The sequence below is a fragment of the Symsagittifera roscoffensis genome, chromosome 1 (assembly GCF_963678635.1).
Source record: "Symsagittifera roscoffensis chromosome 1, txSymRosc1.1, whole genome shotgun sequence".
NCBI lineage: Eukaryota > Metazoa > Xenacoelomorpha > Acoela > Convolutidae > Symsagittifera > Symsagittifera roscoffensis.
This window is the reverse complement of record NC_087062.1, coordinates 60,724,770-60,740,469: the sequence shown is the minus strand read 5'-3', so window position 1 is coordinate 60,740,469 and position 15,700 is coordinate 60,724,770. Positions and strand designations below refer to the sequence as shown.

Below are 15,700 nucleotides of genomic sequence, written 5' to 3'. Positions count from 1 at the left end.
TACTCCGGGACCTTAAAAACATTCTGAAATCGGAACAAATTTACGGCCTGAGCTTAAACACTGAGAAGTGTGAACTTTGTTTTTTGGGACCGACTACTAGTACACAGTATAATTCAATTTTAACACAATTTCGAAAAATATGCCCCAAAATAAAAATAAAAACAAAAGAAGAACTCCTCATTTTAGGATCTCCAATCGGCGAACTTTGCCGAAAAGAATTACTCGACGAAAAAATTAGGGAGCTTGAAAAAATCTCGGATGTCATTGACAAACTAGACGCCCATTATGGTTTTTACCTCCTGAAAAATTGCTTTAGCATGCCAAAACTCCTATATTTTTTGCGTACGAGCCCTTGTTTTTTGCAAAATGATTTTTTGGAACGCTACGATAAATTACTAAGAAATTCGTTATGCAAGGTCACCAACGTGAAAATGGATGATAACCAGTTTTTACAAGCAGTTCTCCCGGCAGCCAAAGGTGGCTTGGGCGTTTCTTCCGCTCGTCTACTCGCTTTACCCGCTTTCTTAGCCTCAGCAGTAGGAGCGAAAGATGCCTTGAGCGAAATCTTTGGTTTGGAGCATGTGGATGAAACCTATGATGATGCGCTTAAACGGTGGTTTGACCTTGGAAAAATTGAAATGGCTCCGGAAAATGAAATCCAAAAAAATTGGACGGAGCCAATTTTTGACAGCGAAATTGCAGACTTGATTTTACGACTCGAACCAACGGACGTGAAAAGGTTCAACGCGTTCCAAGATAGATTTGGATCCCAATGGTTGAACGTCATCCCCTGCAAAAATTTAAGGTTAAAACTGTCGAACCAACAACTCAGAATTGCGATAGGACTTCGATTAGGATCAAAAATATGCGAACGGCATAAATGCGTGTGCGGAAAAGACGTTACCGAGGATGGTTGGCATGGTCTTTCTTGCCTCAAAAGTGCAGGGAGATTCTCTAGGCATTCAAATCTGAATGCCCTTATAAAGCAGAGTCTATCATCTACTCACATTCCGTCTGTTTTAGAACCACGACACCTCTACAGGACCGATCAGAAGCGACCAGACGGTTTGACGCTCGTTCCATGGGCTGATGGTAAGCAGCTCTTGTGGGATGTAACGGTAGTAGACCATGTGCAAGATTCTGAACATTCCGATGGAAGTAAAAAAGATATGGGCAAGAAGACGACTGATGCCATGGTTTAGATCCAACATGACTGCATGGTTGTACGAATATGCCAAAAAGCATATGTCGAAGCAACGTGGGACGATTAGTCAAACGGTGAAGGTCTTCTGGTAGAGTTATTCTGTCTAAACGGTGAAGTTATTCTGGTATTTTGAAATTTTAAAAATTCGAAGTGATGACGTAACAATTCTGAGAAGCGTGAAAAACGGTCATTTTTGAAGAAAACCAGAATAAAACCAGAACAACAATAGTTGCGATAGCAATAACGACGAAAATTGTGATTGAAAAACAACAACGAATTGGGGAGTTAGCAGAGACCGCTCCGAGTTGCAACTATTGTGTCGCTACAATAGTTGCAAGGCCGTTCACAACAACGGTGAAGGGTAGAAGACAGCATTCCGGAAGGAAGATAAGGACGTTATTTCCCCGGATTCAGGAATCCGGAGGGGTCTCGGGAGTTGAATTGAAACTCTTCCATATAAATTTTAGCTTCCCGGTTATGTCTTAAATTGAATTTAATTAACATTTGAATTCATTTTGCAAGGATGAGAAGCTAGGAGTTGGGGGAAAGGGTTGATCGATCTTCGATGGAGATGATGATTTTTACTTACTGAACAAAAACAATAATAATTCAATAAAAAGTAGTAGCCCTGATTTTAGGAGTAACCTCGTGGTCTGGGGATACTGAGACCCAGCCATGAGCTCACTATTTTTGCATGTAAACACGTTAATTTGAGCGTTCTGGTCGAAGCCGGAGATCAGTAACTTTTGTGTCGACCCGATGTTAGAAAGACAACCAAAAGAACTGGCTTTGGTAGAGACAGTGAAAAGCATGTAGAGCTTAGTTTAGACGCTGGCCAGTCGTTTTATAGCTTAGCTATATTTTCCGTCGATATGTACTTCCGGCCGAATGTTACACATAAATGTTTTCCTCTGATTATTCCTACTGTTAATCTGGAACTCCCGTACATTGAATTCTTCAGGCGAACGCATCAACTTCCTGCCCTCGACTTTTGATGTCTTCATTCCGCTTGGGTTGAAGCCGCGGCTTCTCCGGTTTCTGTGGCAACCGTTCGAGAATAATTACAACACTGACCTTTTGATGTTTTTTTTTGCTCAAATCACAAATTTCCGCTCTGCTCTCCGACTTATTATTGGAGAAATATGGCTTAAGTGCGTTTTTTATTCTATAAGGTTAAGCAAAGCGTATCATTTGAGTAATATTTTTTCCCTCATAATTTCATTAATAGAACAGGTGCCAGATTCTCCAAAAAAGGTTTCTTCAACCCTTCACTGTTCTCACTCTATCATCAACGTAATGGAGAAACAATTTAGATTGTTGCACTGACTTAATTTTCTCTCATTGCGATGCATTTTCTGCAGTACTAGACGGTTTCTGTTCTGCTTGGATTCTGTGAAAACTTTTGATTCTATATGTTCAAAGTTTTTGATTCTATGTATTCATTGTTTAAGGGTTTGCTCGATGAAGGTAGAGCATATTTTAGCTATTAGTATGACGGAAATTAGTATTCTCCCAGATGAGCTCCTAGAAAATCTTGTGGAATTGGAAAAATTGTTAGATAATTTCAAGACAGAAGTTCAGTCACCAGAACAGGTTCTCATCACTTTGCGATCTCCTTTGAAGTCGTTTTTAGCCTATGTAACAGTGGGCGTGTTTGTTCACGAATTGGAATCTCCATCCTATGCGTTGACTCTTGAAGCTTACGACGTGAAGAGGGGTTCTAAATTGGAGCAGTTTGCAGCTGGATTAGCTATGACGGAGGGGCATGGAGTGACACAACTGAGTGTAATGTGTAAACAGATTGCAGCCAGTTTTAAAACAATGGATGACAATGAAAGGTGTGCATTCACTTTGCGACATCCGTAGAGTTTAGAAGCACCTGCAAGCTAATAAGGGTGTTGTTTTTGCTGTCAAAAAGTGACATTTTCTAAAGATTTTTTTACTCACAATCTCAAAGACATAATTTCTCGTTAAATGGCTGACTATATAGGTGTAATTGAACAAATCAGTTTTCCGCTTTGCTCTCCGACTTATTATTGAAGAAATATGGCTTAAGTGCGTTTTTTTAATAAGGTTAAACAAAGCGTGTCATTTGAGTAATCTTTTTTTCCCTCATAATTTCAAGATTCTACAAAAAAGGTTTAACAGGAAAATCACACTTATTATCAGTTTCAGACTGAATAACAAATGACCAAATAAGAGTCGATGAATGTAGTTTAGACTCTTCAGCACTATTTGATTTCAATTTTATCTGCTAAATGTGAGGTAAGTTGCGATCTCCAACTAGGAAAGTGTAAAGGTCACCAAAAACGTGATTGACTTCTAGTTTCGGAAGAGTATGTTTTTGCGCTTTTACACATGTTCTTTTACGACAAGGCGTAAATGAAATTTGAAATATTAGAACACATGAATGAAAAGAAATCATTTGCATAGTTTCGCGCACTGTTCCGGATTCTCTCACAGTTTTCCGGGCTCTCCCACAATTTTCTTGTATCTTTCACTCAGAAAGAACAAAAACGTACTCTTCAACAGTTAGAACATAGTTGAGGATGGCCTCGGGCAAAAGTGCCGCACTCGGGCACTTCGTGCCCACAGGCAGGGCTCTTTTTCCCTCGGGCATCTTTGAACTATATTCTAACTACTACAAAGTGGATTTCATGTTTTCAGATTTCCCAGCCGAAAGGAAATGAGGAAACGAGCGCGTGAACGTCTTGGGAGGTTATAGACCAAGCTAACACCATTGTTAAGCTTCTGATCTTAGAAGGAGTTTTCGGCCAATTTAAAAATGATTGAAAAATTTTCGAAATAAAGGAAACATGTTTCGAAAATGGGAAATCAGGCAAATCGAAAAATTAAATTTAATTTTAATTTGATTAAGAGATACAATCAATAGAAAGTCTCATTTTTGTGCATCTTGAGGTTTTAAAAGTTCTAAACAATTTTTAAAAAAGGATCAAAGATCAAAAAAAGTGTCATACACCTCATTATTTCAAAATTTAAAAAATTTCAACCAATCACAACTTTACAAATATTACTGAAAATATGTAACAACTATTATGTACCAATTTTAAATTTTTGTCACAAATTTCATACTATTATGTACACATGTAATTCTTACTAACATGTAAAATATTGTTAATTTTCATTCTAACAATTTAAGTTGTTTCAAAAATTTGGTTTTTAGCCAGAATTTTTCGATTCTGGAACTATAGCCTTAGTGTCAGCTCCCTACTTCTAAACTCGTCACTCGTGTTAATTGCCGGTCTCTCTTTCCTAATGTGCAGCGCCTCTAATGTAAGTAACTTGATGCTACTGGACGACTGGTCGATTATTTTTCAATTAACCTCAGACTTACCAGGCTCACTACCACACTGCCTTATATGCTGTCCAACTGGGGTATCCTCTTTTCGGTGTTCCTCAATCCTTGTGGTGAGATGTCGAACCGTCTGGCCAACATAGATGGATTTGCACCCACAACATTCCAATCTGTACACCACTTTTGATTTCAGTTCACTGGAAAAGGAGGATTTTAGAGAGGGCATACAAGTTTTCAATTCCCTCGTCGTGAATATTATCAGCGCATTGGTGATATCGCGCATTTTTTTTTGCTAATGTCTGACTGTGATTCCCCCTATATTGGACCACCAAGATGGGTGGTGAATCACTGCTATAATCACAGGTCTTCTTTTTCTCAGCCATGTTCTTTTTGTTTTTGCCCTCGCTGATGATCTTTTCAAGGGCATGGGATGCAACCCACGACGACCAACTTTCCGGATATTGGTTATCTAACCACTGCTCACGGTTGATTTTCATGGCTTTATCATATTCTTCCCATGTTGACGTACTGCGGAAAACCCGGTGAACAGTTCCTTCAATCACACTTCTCCTGTACTGAAGGGGGCGCAGCTTCTAAAATTGAGTATGGTACCTGTATCTGTTGGTTTTTGATACCACCCACAGCTAATTTTCCTGCTTTGGTCAATACTAATTTGTAGATCCAAAAATGCCAAAGTTCCGTTTGTGTTTGGTGTCTCTATTATGAACTGTAAATTTGGATAAAGTGAGTTTGCAGCCCGTAGCAATTTTTCAGGATCACCCTTCACTGTTCTCACTCTATCATCAACGTAATGGAGTGATAAACTAATTGTTGTGATAAACTTATTAAATAGATTTGTTATGTTTGATGTTTGTGCCTGTATGTGGAGCGCCCTCTGAGGGATTTTAGAGACAGGTCTGTCAAGTGGCTTTCTGTGGGGAGGTGGGGAACTGGAACTGGCTTGAGAAGTCTGGTGGTGCGCCGCTGAACCTACTGAGCTCGGGTGAGATTGTTCCTTGTTTTTGATTTTTAACCTTTATGCTGCCTTTTAACCTTTTAAATTAATTTAGTTGTCTTTTTTTTTTATTTGCTGATTTGTAAAATTCCCACTAACCGCTTATCATGGGTTAGTTCAGTCCCCTAAAGTCCAGTCAAAATCCTTTTTTTACCTTTATGCTGCGTCAAGATGAGGAAAAACAACAAAGAGTGTACAAGCAAAGATTGCTTAAAACCTTCAGGACTGATAAATTGGATTAAATGTGATTGTTGTTCTAGTTGGTATCATATCAGTTGTGTAAATATTTCTCTTAGCGACTCTAAGAAAACCCAATGGTTTCAGTGTCCTTTATGCGTTGATGTAAAATCTGTTAATAAAGCAACAATAGGTAATGATTTAGTGCTAGACAATTATGTTAATACAGCCATCTCAAATGTCCGAGTACTCAAGAGAGTACCAAAAGACTCGCGTGTTCCCTTGGCGGAAAATCTGTCGGACAAAATAAATGACATCGTCTACAATGTAGAAGATGTTACAAAATGGCTAATTTTTTTAACGTCGTTCTTGTTTTTTTTGGAGCAACCGAAAAGAAGTGGACGCAAACAGACCACAAGCATGAGCTCTTTGATAAATAAAAAAATTCGAGCAAATGACGTGTCACTTCCAAAACCCCATCCCCAAGTTTCAAGCCCGCCTCTGAGTGACCTCGAGCAGAGAATAAAGTTAATAAGTAGTAAGCTCGATGAAGGAAATGTAAAGGGAGGAATAAGGCTTGCTGCTTCGGATGACAAAATAGCTCCTTTTACAACTGATAACTATCAAAAATTGTTATCTAAGCACCCGCAGCTCCAAATCCAGAAAAGTTGGATAGTTTTTTCGTAACCGATTTCGACCTATACAAAGCGATAATGTCCTTTCCAAACGGATCAGCAGCAGGTCCTGATAAAATATTTCCTCAAATATTTAAAGATCTTGTTAGTAAGTCGAATGGCAGTGCAGGACTTAATTTTCTGAAATCGCTTACTAAGCTGATAAACCTCATTGGAGATGGCAAAATACCGGAACCACTAAGACCTTTCTTTTTTGGCGCAAAGCTTATCGCCCTCATAAAAATAGACGGAGGGTTGAGACCGATTGCCATAGGCAACACGCTGAGACGTATCGCGTCTAAATGCGCTGGAAGCAAGGCCCTCTCCGAGCGACAAAATTTTTTCGGAAACGTACAGGTAGGATGCGGTACCAAACGAGGAGCAGAAATAGCTGCGCACTCGTTTCGAAACCTAATTGAACGCGACGACAATCCAAAATGTACTGTTCTTTTAAAACTAGATTTTAAGAATGCCTTTAACTCTTTAAACAGAGAAACAATGCTGAATCATGTTTTTTCAAATCGCCCCGAATTATATAATTACACCCATTGCGCGTATGCTAAACCTAGTTACCTTTTTTACGGAAGCTCTGTCATAATGTCAGAAGACGGAACTCAGCAAGGTGATCCTGAAGCCCCACCCCTTTTTGCGGAAACAATTCATACACTAGTCAAACAGTTGGAGTCGAAAATTAACATCTGGTATTTAGATGATGGGAATTTAGCCGACGACTATAAGGTAGTACTCCGGGACCTTAAAAACATTCTGAAATCGGAACAAATTTACGGCCTGAGCTTAAACACTGAGAAGTGTGAACTTTGTTTTTTGGGACCGACTACTAGTACACAGTATAATTCAATTTTAACACAATTTCGAAAAATATGCCCCAAAATAAAAATAAAAACAAAAGAAGAACTCCTCATTTTAGGATCTCCAATCGGCGAACTTTGCCGAAAAGAATTACTCGACGAAAAAATTAGGGAGCTTGAAAAAATCTCGGATGTCATTGACAAACTAGACGCCCATTATGGTTTTTACCTCCTGAAAAATTGCTTTAGCATGCCAAAACTCCTATATTTTTTGCGTACGAGCCCTTGTTTTTTGCAAAATGATTTTTTGGAACGCTACGATAAATTACTAAGAAATTCGTTATGCAAGGTCACCAACGTGAAAATGGATGATAACCAGTTTTTACAAGCAGTTCTCCCGGCAGCCAAAGGTGGCTTGGGCGTTTCTTCCGCTCGTCTACTCGCTTTACCCGCTTTCTTAGCCTCAGCAGTAGGAGCGAAAGATGCCTTGAGCGAAATCTTTGGTTTGGAGCATGTGGATGGAACCTATGATGATGCGCTTAAACGGTGGTTTGACCTTGGAAAAATTGAAATGGCTCCGGAAAATGAAATCCAAAAAAATTGGACGGAGCCAATTTTTGACAGCGAAATTGCAGACTTGATTTTACGACTCGAACCAACGGACGTGAAAAGGTTCAACGCGTTCCAAGATAGATTTGGATCCCAATGGTTGAACGTCATCCCCTGCAAAAATTTAAGGTTAAAACTGTCGAACCAACAACTCAGAATTGCGATAGGACTTCGATTAGGATCAAAAATATGCGAACGGCATAAATGCGTGTGCGGAAAAGACGTTACCGAGGATGGTTGGCATGGTCTTTCTTGCCTCAAAAGAGCAGGGAGATTCTCTAGGCATTCAAACCTGAATGCCCTTATAAAGCAGAGTCTATCATCTACTCACATTCCGTCTGTTTTAGAACCACGACACCTCTACAGGACCGATCAGAAGCGACCAGACGGTTTGACGCTCGTTCCATGGGCTGATGGTAAGCAGCTCTTGTGGGATGTAACGGTAGTAGACTCCTTAGCTCCTTGTAGGATTAATGCCGGGTCTGTTTGTAACCCTGGTACGGCTGCCGCTGAAGCGGAAGAGCGAAAAATTGACAAATATAAAGATCTTGTAAATGATGGATATCTTTTTCAACCGCTAGCTTTTGAAATTCAGGGCGCGGCCGGCCCCAGCACAGAAGTTTTTTTGAGCAAGCTTTGTAAGAACCTAAGCGTATGCACTGAGGAACCCAGAGCAGGCAGCTTTTTAAAACAGAGAATCTCCCTGGCAATACAGATTGCGAACGCCGCTTGCGTACTCGGAACAATAAATGACAAAATAACTTTCGACGAAATTTTTTACTTGTAACACTTGTATATTATATTATCTCGTGTCGAGTTGCGTGTTCTTATTGAAGAAGCGTAACCCGTATCGATTTTAAATGAAAAGGACTTAAACACTTGACATCTTCTTTTATCATTATCACTTCCATATCTAGAAAATTCCAAGGATTTTGACTGGAATACATGATGAAGGGACTCATGACTGTAACCTCGGTTACTATGATACTTTTGACCTTCTGATTACCACGTAATGGAGAAACAATTTAGATTGTTGCACTGACTTAATTTTCTCTCATTGCGATGCGTTTTCTGCAGTACTAGACGGTTTCTGTTCTGCTTGGATTATGTGAAAACTTTTGATTCTATATGTTCAAAGTTTTTGATTCTATGTATTCATTGTTTAAGGGTTTTCTCGATGAAGGTAGAGCATATTTTAGCTATTAGTATGACGGAAATTAGTATTCTCCCAGATGAGCTCCTAGAAAATCTTGTGGAATTGGAAAAATTGTTAGATAATTTCAAGACAGAAGTTCAGTCACCAGAACAGGTTCTCATCACTTTGCGATCTCCTTTGAAGTCGTTTTTAGCCTATGTAACAGTGGGCGTGTTTGTTCACGAATTGGAGCCTCCATCCTATGCGTTGACTCTTGAAGCTTACGACGTGAAGAGGGGTTCTAAATTGGAGCAGTTTGCAGCTGGATTAGCTATGACGGAGGGGCATGGAGTGACACAACTGAGTGTAATGTGTAAACAGATTGCAGCCAGTTTTAAAACAATGGATGACAATGAAAGGTGTGCATTCACTTTGCGACTTCCATAGAGTTAAGAAGCACCTGCTATCTAATAAGGGTGTTGTTTTTGCTGTCAAAAAGAGACCTTTTTTTTGCTCACAATCTGAAAGACATAGTTTCTCGTTAAATGGCTGACTATATAGGTGTAATTGAACAAATCAATTTTCCGCTTTGCTCTTCGACTTATTATTGGAGAAATATGGATTAAGTGCGTTTTTTTTCTATAAGGTTAAACAAAGCGTATAATTTGAGTAATATCTTTTCCCTCATAATTTCAGTTAATAGAACAGGTGCCAGATTCTCCAAAAAAGGTTTAACAGCAAAATCACACTTAATATCAGTTTCAGACTGAATAACAAATGACCAAATAAGAGTCGATGAACGTAGTTCAGACTCTTCGGCACTATTTGATTTCAATTTTTTCTGCTAAATGTGAGATAAAATGCGATCTACAATTACGAAAGTGTAAAGGTCACCAAAAAATTGATCGACTTCTAGTTTCGGAGGAGTATGTTTTTGCTCTTTCACACATGTTCTTTCACGACAAGGCGTGAAAGAAAAATAAAATATTGGAACACACGAATGAAAAAAGAAATCATTTGCATAGTTTCGCGCACTTTTCCGGGCTCTTTCACAGTTTTCCGGGCTCTTTCACAATTTTCTGGCATCTTTCACTCAGAAAGAACAAAAACAAAATCTTCAACAGTTAGAACATAGTTGAAGATGGCCTCGGGCAAAAGAGCCGCACTCGGGCACTTCGTGCCCTCAGGCAGGGCTCTTTTCCCCTCGAGCATCTTTCAACTATATTCTTACTACTACAAAGTGGGTTTCATGTTTTCAGATTTCCCAGCCGAATAGAAAGATTATCTTTTGATCCAGTTTTCTCCAAGTGGGTTAGTTTTATCAAAAAAAATCAATCAAAAATTGTTCTTGAAATTCTCAGAACTTTTAAGGCGATCTATCTTTTCTTCAATTTGAAAATTGAGATTTTTTCGACAAAAACAAGTCAATAGTTGTTTCTGTTTCCCTTCGTTCATTGACTCTCTTCCAATTGTCTGTTTTCTATCTTTACCCTTACGGTCAAATTGTTTGCCCGTAAATAATTTATTTCACAGAATGGTCAATTTAGATGGAATGGTTAATTTCAGTTCTGATATGCTCAATTTCTTGAAAATCTATAAAATTTACTATCCGATAAGAAGTAATAAGGTGAATTTCGTTTCAGGTATTAATTTGTTTTTTCGGATTCGTGGTTTCTTTTGATTCATTTTCCTTTTTTAAATTACCATTCATATTAACTGACACAGTTTTCTTATCGACTTACTTTCTAACGCATATTGTTTATTTTAATTAAAAAAGTTTGAACTATTTTGAAAGTTCAATAATTTGTATGTTTATCATTTCTAATTTTGATTTATTTTATTTTTTTTCGCATTTTTTTTCTCGATTAAGTTGTTTTGAAAAAATGTTATATCTGGTAAGTCAACCTTTATTGGGTAGTTTTGATCGCAAATTATATCCCTATGCGTCTTTGTGTTTTAGTACGGATGAGTTGCAAAAAACTTAATACAATTTTTTATGTTCACTTTTTTTTCGGCTCAACATGGGTACGCTCAAAACTTTTCGCCTTAGTTGCCGCTCGGTAAATGATTCCCAATGCTTTTAAAGGATGTTTATGTATAACTTCCGTTAAAAAAATGAAGTTTTTGTCGATTATTCCTACTGTTAATCTGGAACTCCCGTACATTGAATTCTTCAGGCGAATAATTACAACACTGTGGACACTTGTACATGGAGATTTGCGTGCCGTTGCTCAAGTTGTAGTTAGTTAGGAGTCTGTGGTGCTTTTTTTGTTTGTGGGGGGGGCAACCCCTTCAGCACCTTGCTGGTAAATTTGTGTTGGTTTTGTTTTGTATCTAAGGCAGTGTGGAAATGAGGGCACGAGCGCGTGAACTTCATGGGAGGTTATAGACCAAGCTAACACCAACGTTAAGCTTCTGATCTTAGAAGGAGTTTTTGGCCAATTTAAAAATAAATGAATAATTTTCGAAATAAAAATAAACCTGTTTCGAAAATGGGAAATCAGACAAATCGAAAAATTAAATTTAACTTTAATTTGATTAAGAGATACAATCAGTAGAATGTCTCAGAAACCGAAGTCTCATGATAAAATCATAGTGTAATTTTGGCGCGAATTTTAAATTTGCAATCTTCTGATTGGTTGATTTTTCTTGATTTTGTATAGTCATTGTCTCAAGATATTTTTATAATCGATGATCATTTTATAAAGTTTTAATATTTTAAAACCTGATGATGCGCAAATATGCGAAAACGTTTCTAATTTACGTTCTCAAATCCCTCTACAGATGTATACAATTAAAGTGAAGCTCTGCTTGGATTCTGTGTAAACTTTTGATTCTATATGTTCAATGTTTTTGATTCTATATGTTCATTGTTTAAGGTTTTGCTCGATGAAGGTAGAGCATATTTTAGCCACTAGTATGATGAAAATTAATGTTCTCCCAGATGAGCTCCTAGAAAATCTTGTGGAATTGGAAAAATTGTTAGATAATTTCAAGACAAAAATTCAGTCACCAGAACAGGTTCTCATCACTCTGCGATCTCCTTTGAATTCTTTTTTAGCCTATGTAACAGTGGGCGTGTTTGTTCACGAGTTGGAGCCTCCATCCTATGCGTTGACTCTTGAAGCTTACGACGTGAAGAGGGGTTCTAAATAGGAGCAGTTTGCAGCTGGATTAGCTATGACGGAGGGGCATGGAGTGACACAACTGAGTGTAATGTGTACACAGATTGCAGCCAATTTTAAGACAATGGATGACAATGAAAGGTGTCCATTCACTATGCGACATCCGTAGAGTTTAGAAGCACCGGCAAGCTAATAAGAGTGTTGTTTTTGCTGTCAAAAAATGACTTTTTTTAAAGTTTTTTTTTGCTCACAATCTGAAAGACACAATTTCTCGTTAAATGGATGACTATATAGGTGTAAACGAACAAATCAGTTTACCGCTCTGCTCTCCGACTTATTATTGGAGAAATATGGCTTAAGTGCGTTTTTTTTCTATAAGATTAAACACAGCGTGTCATGTGAGTAATCTTTTTTCTCATAATTTCAATTAATAGAACAGGTGCCAGATTCTCCAAAAAAGGTTTAACAGAAAATTGACACTATATATCAGTTTCAGACTGAATAACAAATGACCAAATAAGAGTCGATGAACGTAGTTCAGACTCTTCAGCACTATTTGATTTCACTTTTATCTGCTAAATGTGAGGTAAGTTGCGATCTCCAACTACGAAAGTGTAAAGGTCACCAAAAACGTGATCGACTTCTAGTTTCGGAAGAGTATGTTTTTGCTCTTTCACACAAGTTCTTTCACGACAAGGCGTGAACGAAAAATAAAATATTAGAATACATGAATGAAAAAAGAAATCATTTGCATAGTTTCGCGCACTGTTCCGGGCTCTTTCACAGTTTTCCGGGCTCTTTCACAATTTTCTTGCATCTTTAACTCAGAAAGAACAAAAACATACTCTTCAACAGTTAGAACATAGTTGAAGATGGCCTCGGGCAAAAGTCCCTCGGGCATCTTTCAAATATATTCTACTAGAAAGTGGATTTCATGTTTTCAGATTTCCCAGCCGAGTGGAAATGAGGGCACGAGCCCGTGAACGTCATGGGAGGTTATAGACCAAGCTAACACCAACGTTAAGCTTCTGATCTTAGAAGGAGTTTTCGGCCAATTTAAAAATAATTGAATTATTTCGAAATAAAAATAAACATGTTTCGAAAATGGGAAATCAGACAAATCGAAAAATTAAATTTAACTTCAATTTGATTAAGAGATACAATCAATAGAATGTCTCAGAAACTTAAGTCTCATGATAAAATCATAATGTAATTTTTGCGCGAATTTTAAAATTGCAATCTTTTGATTGGTTGATTTTTCATGATTTTGTATAGTCATTGTCTCAAGATATTTTTATAATCGATGATCATTTTATAAAGTTTTATTATTTTAAAACCTGATGATGCGCAAATATGCGAAAACGTTTCTAATTGACGTTTTCAATTCCCTCTATAGATGTATACAATTGAAGTGAAGCTCTGCTTGGGATCTGTGTAAACTTTTGATTCTATGTGTTCAATGTTTTTGATTCTATATGTTCATTGTTTAAGGTTTTGCTCGATGAAGGTAGAGCATATTTTAGCTATTAGTTTGACGGAAATTAATATTCTCCCCGATTACCTCCTAGAAAATCATGTGGAACTGGAAAAATTGTTAGATAATTTGAAGACAGAAATTCAATCACAAGAACAGGTTCTCATCACTCTGCGATCTCCTTTGAAGTCTTTTTTAGCCTCTGTAACAGTGGGCGTGTTTGTTCACGAGTTGGAGCCTCCATCCTTTGCGTTGACTCTTGAATCTTACGACGTGAAGAGGGGTTCTAAATTGGAGCAGTTTGCAGCTGGATTAGCTATGACGGAATGGCATGGAGTGAGACAACTGAGTGTAATGTGTACACAGATTGCAGTTAATTTTAAAACAATGGATGCCAATGAAAGGTGTTTATTCACTTTTCGACTTCCGTAGAGTTTAAAATTGTTAGATAATTTCAAGACAGAAATTCAGTCACCAGAACAGGTTCTCATCACTCTGCGATCTCCCTTGAAGTCTTTTTTAGCCAATGTAACAGTGGGCGTGTTTGTTCTTGAGTTGGAGCCTCCATCCTATGCGTTGACTCTTGAAGCTTACGGCGTGAAGAGGGGTTCTAAATTGGAGCAGTTTGCAGTTGGATTAGCTATGACGGAGGGGCATGGAGTGACACAACTGAGTGTAATTTTCACACAGATTACAGCCAGTTTTAAAACAATGGATGACAATGAAAGGTGTGCATTCACTTTGCGACATCCGTAGAGTTTAGAAGCACCTGCAAGCTAATAAGGGTGTTGTTTTTGCTGTCAAAAAGTGACATTTTCTAAAGATTTTTTTACTCACAATCTCAAAGACATAATTTCTCGTTAAATGGCTGACTATATAGGTGTAATTGAACAAATCAGTTTTCCGCTTTGCTCTCCGACTTATTATTGAAGAAATATGGCTTAAGTGCGTTTTTTAATAAGGTTAAACAAAGCGTGTCATTTGAGTAATCTTTTTTTCCCTCATAATTTCAAGATTCTACAAAAAAGGTTTAACAGGAAAATCACACTTATTATCAGTTTCAGACTGAATAACAAATGACCAAATAAGAGTCGATGAATGTAGTTTAGACTCTTCAGCACTATTTGATTTCAATTTTATCTGCTAAATGTGAGGTAAGTTGCGATCTCCAACTAGGAAAGTGTAAAGGTCACCAAAAACGTGATTGACTTCAAGTTTCGGAAGAGTATGTTTTTGCGCTTTTACACATGTTCTTTTACGACAAAGCGTAAATGAAATTTGAAATATTAGAACACATGAATGAAAAGAAATCATTTGCATAGTTTCGCGCACTGTTCCGGATTTTCTCACAGTTTTCCGGGCTCTCCCACAATTTTCTTGTATCTTTCACTCAGAAAGAACAAAAACGTACTCTTCAACAGTTAGAACATAGTTGAGGATGGCCTCGGGCAAAAGTGCCGCACTCGGGCACTTCGTGCCCACAGGCAGGGCTCTTTTTCCCTCGGGCATCTTTGAACTATGTTCTAACTACTACAAAGTGGATTTCATGTTTTCAGATTTCCCAGCCGAGTGGAAATGAGGCCACGAGCGCGTGAACGTCATGGGAGGTTATAGACCAAGCTAACACCAACGTTAGGCTTCTGATCTTAGAAGGAGTTTTCGGCCAATTTAAAAATAAATGAATGTTTCGAAATAAAAATAAACATGTTTCGAAAATGGGAAATCAGACAAATCGAAAAAATAAATTTAACTTTAATTTGATTAAGAAATACAATCAATAGAATGTCTCAGAAACTTAAGTCTTATGATGAAATCATAATGTAATTTTGGCGCTAATTTTAAATATGCAATCTTCTGATTGGTTGATTTTTCATGATTTTGTATAGTCATTTTCTCAAGATATTTTTATAATCGATGATCATTTTATAAAGTTTTAATATTTTAAAACCTGATGCTGCGCAAATATGCGAAAACGTTTCCAATTTACGTTTTCAGATCCCTCTATAGATGTATAACAATTAAAGTGAAGCTCTGCTTGGATTCTGTGTAAACTTTTGATTCTATATGTTCAATGTTTTTGATTCTATATGTTCATTGTTTGAGGTTTTGCTCGATGAAGGTAGAGCATATTTTAGCTATTAGTATGACGGAAATTAATATTC

The 15,700-nt window shown here is 37.6% G+C and overlaps 1 protein-coding gene across 6 annotated transcripts in view; it reads left to right on the top strand.

Annotated features, from left to right (window-relative positions):
* The first annotated feature begins 9,006 nt into the window (after positions 1-9,006).
* The window catches only part of LOC134846717 (uncharacterized), a 28,887-nt gene continuing 22,193 nt past the window's right edge, over positions 9,007-15,700 (top strand). For 5 of the 6 annotated variants that reach the window (XM_063864131.1, XM_063864125.1, XM_063864138.1 and 2 more), the window contains exon 1: positions 13,536-14,266. The gene's annotated coding sequence lies outside the window, so the exon portion shown is untranslated. Of the gene's footprint in view, positions 9,359-13,535; positions 14,267-15,700 lie in introns of those variants that run through there. The other variant, XM_063864113.1, reaches the window with a different exon arrangement.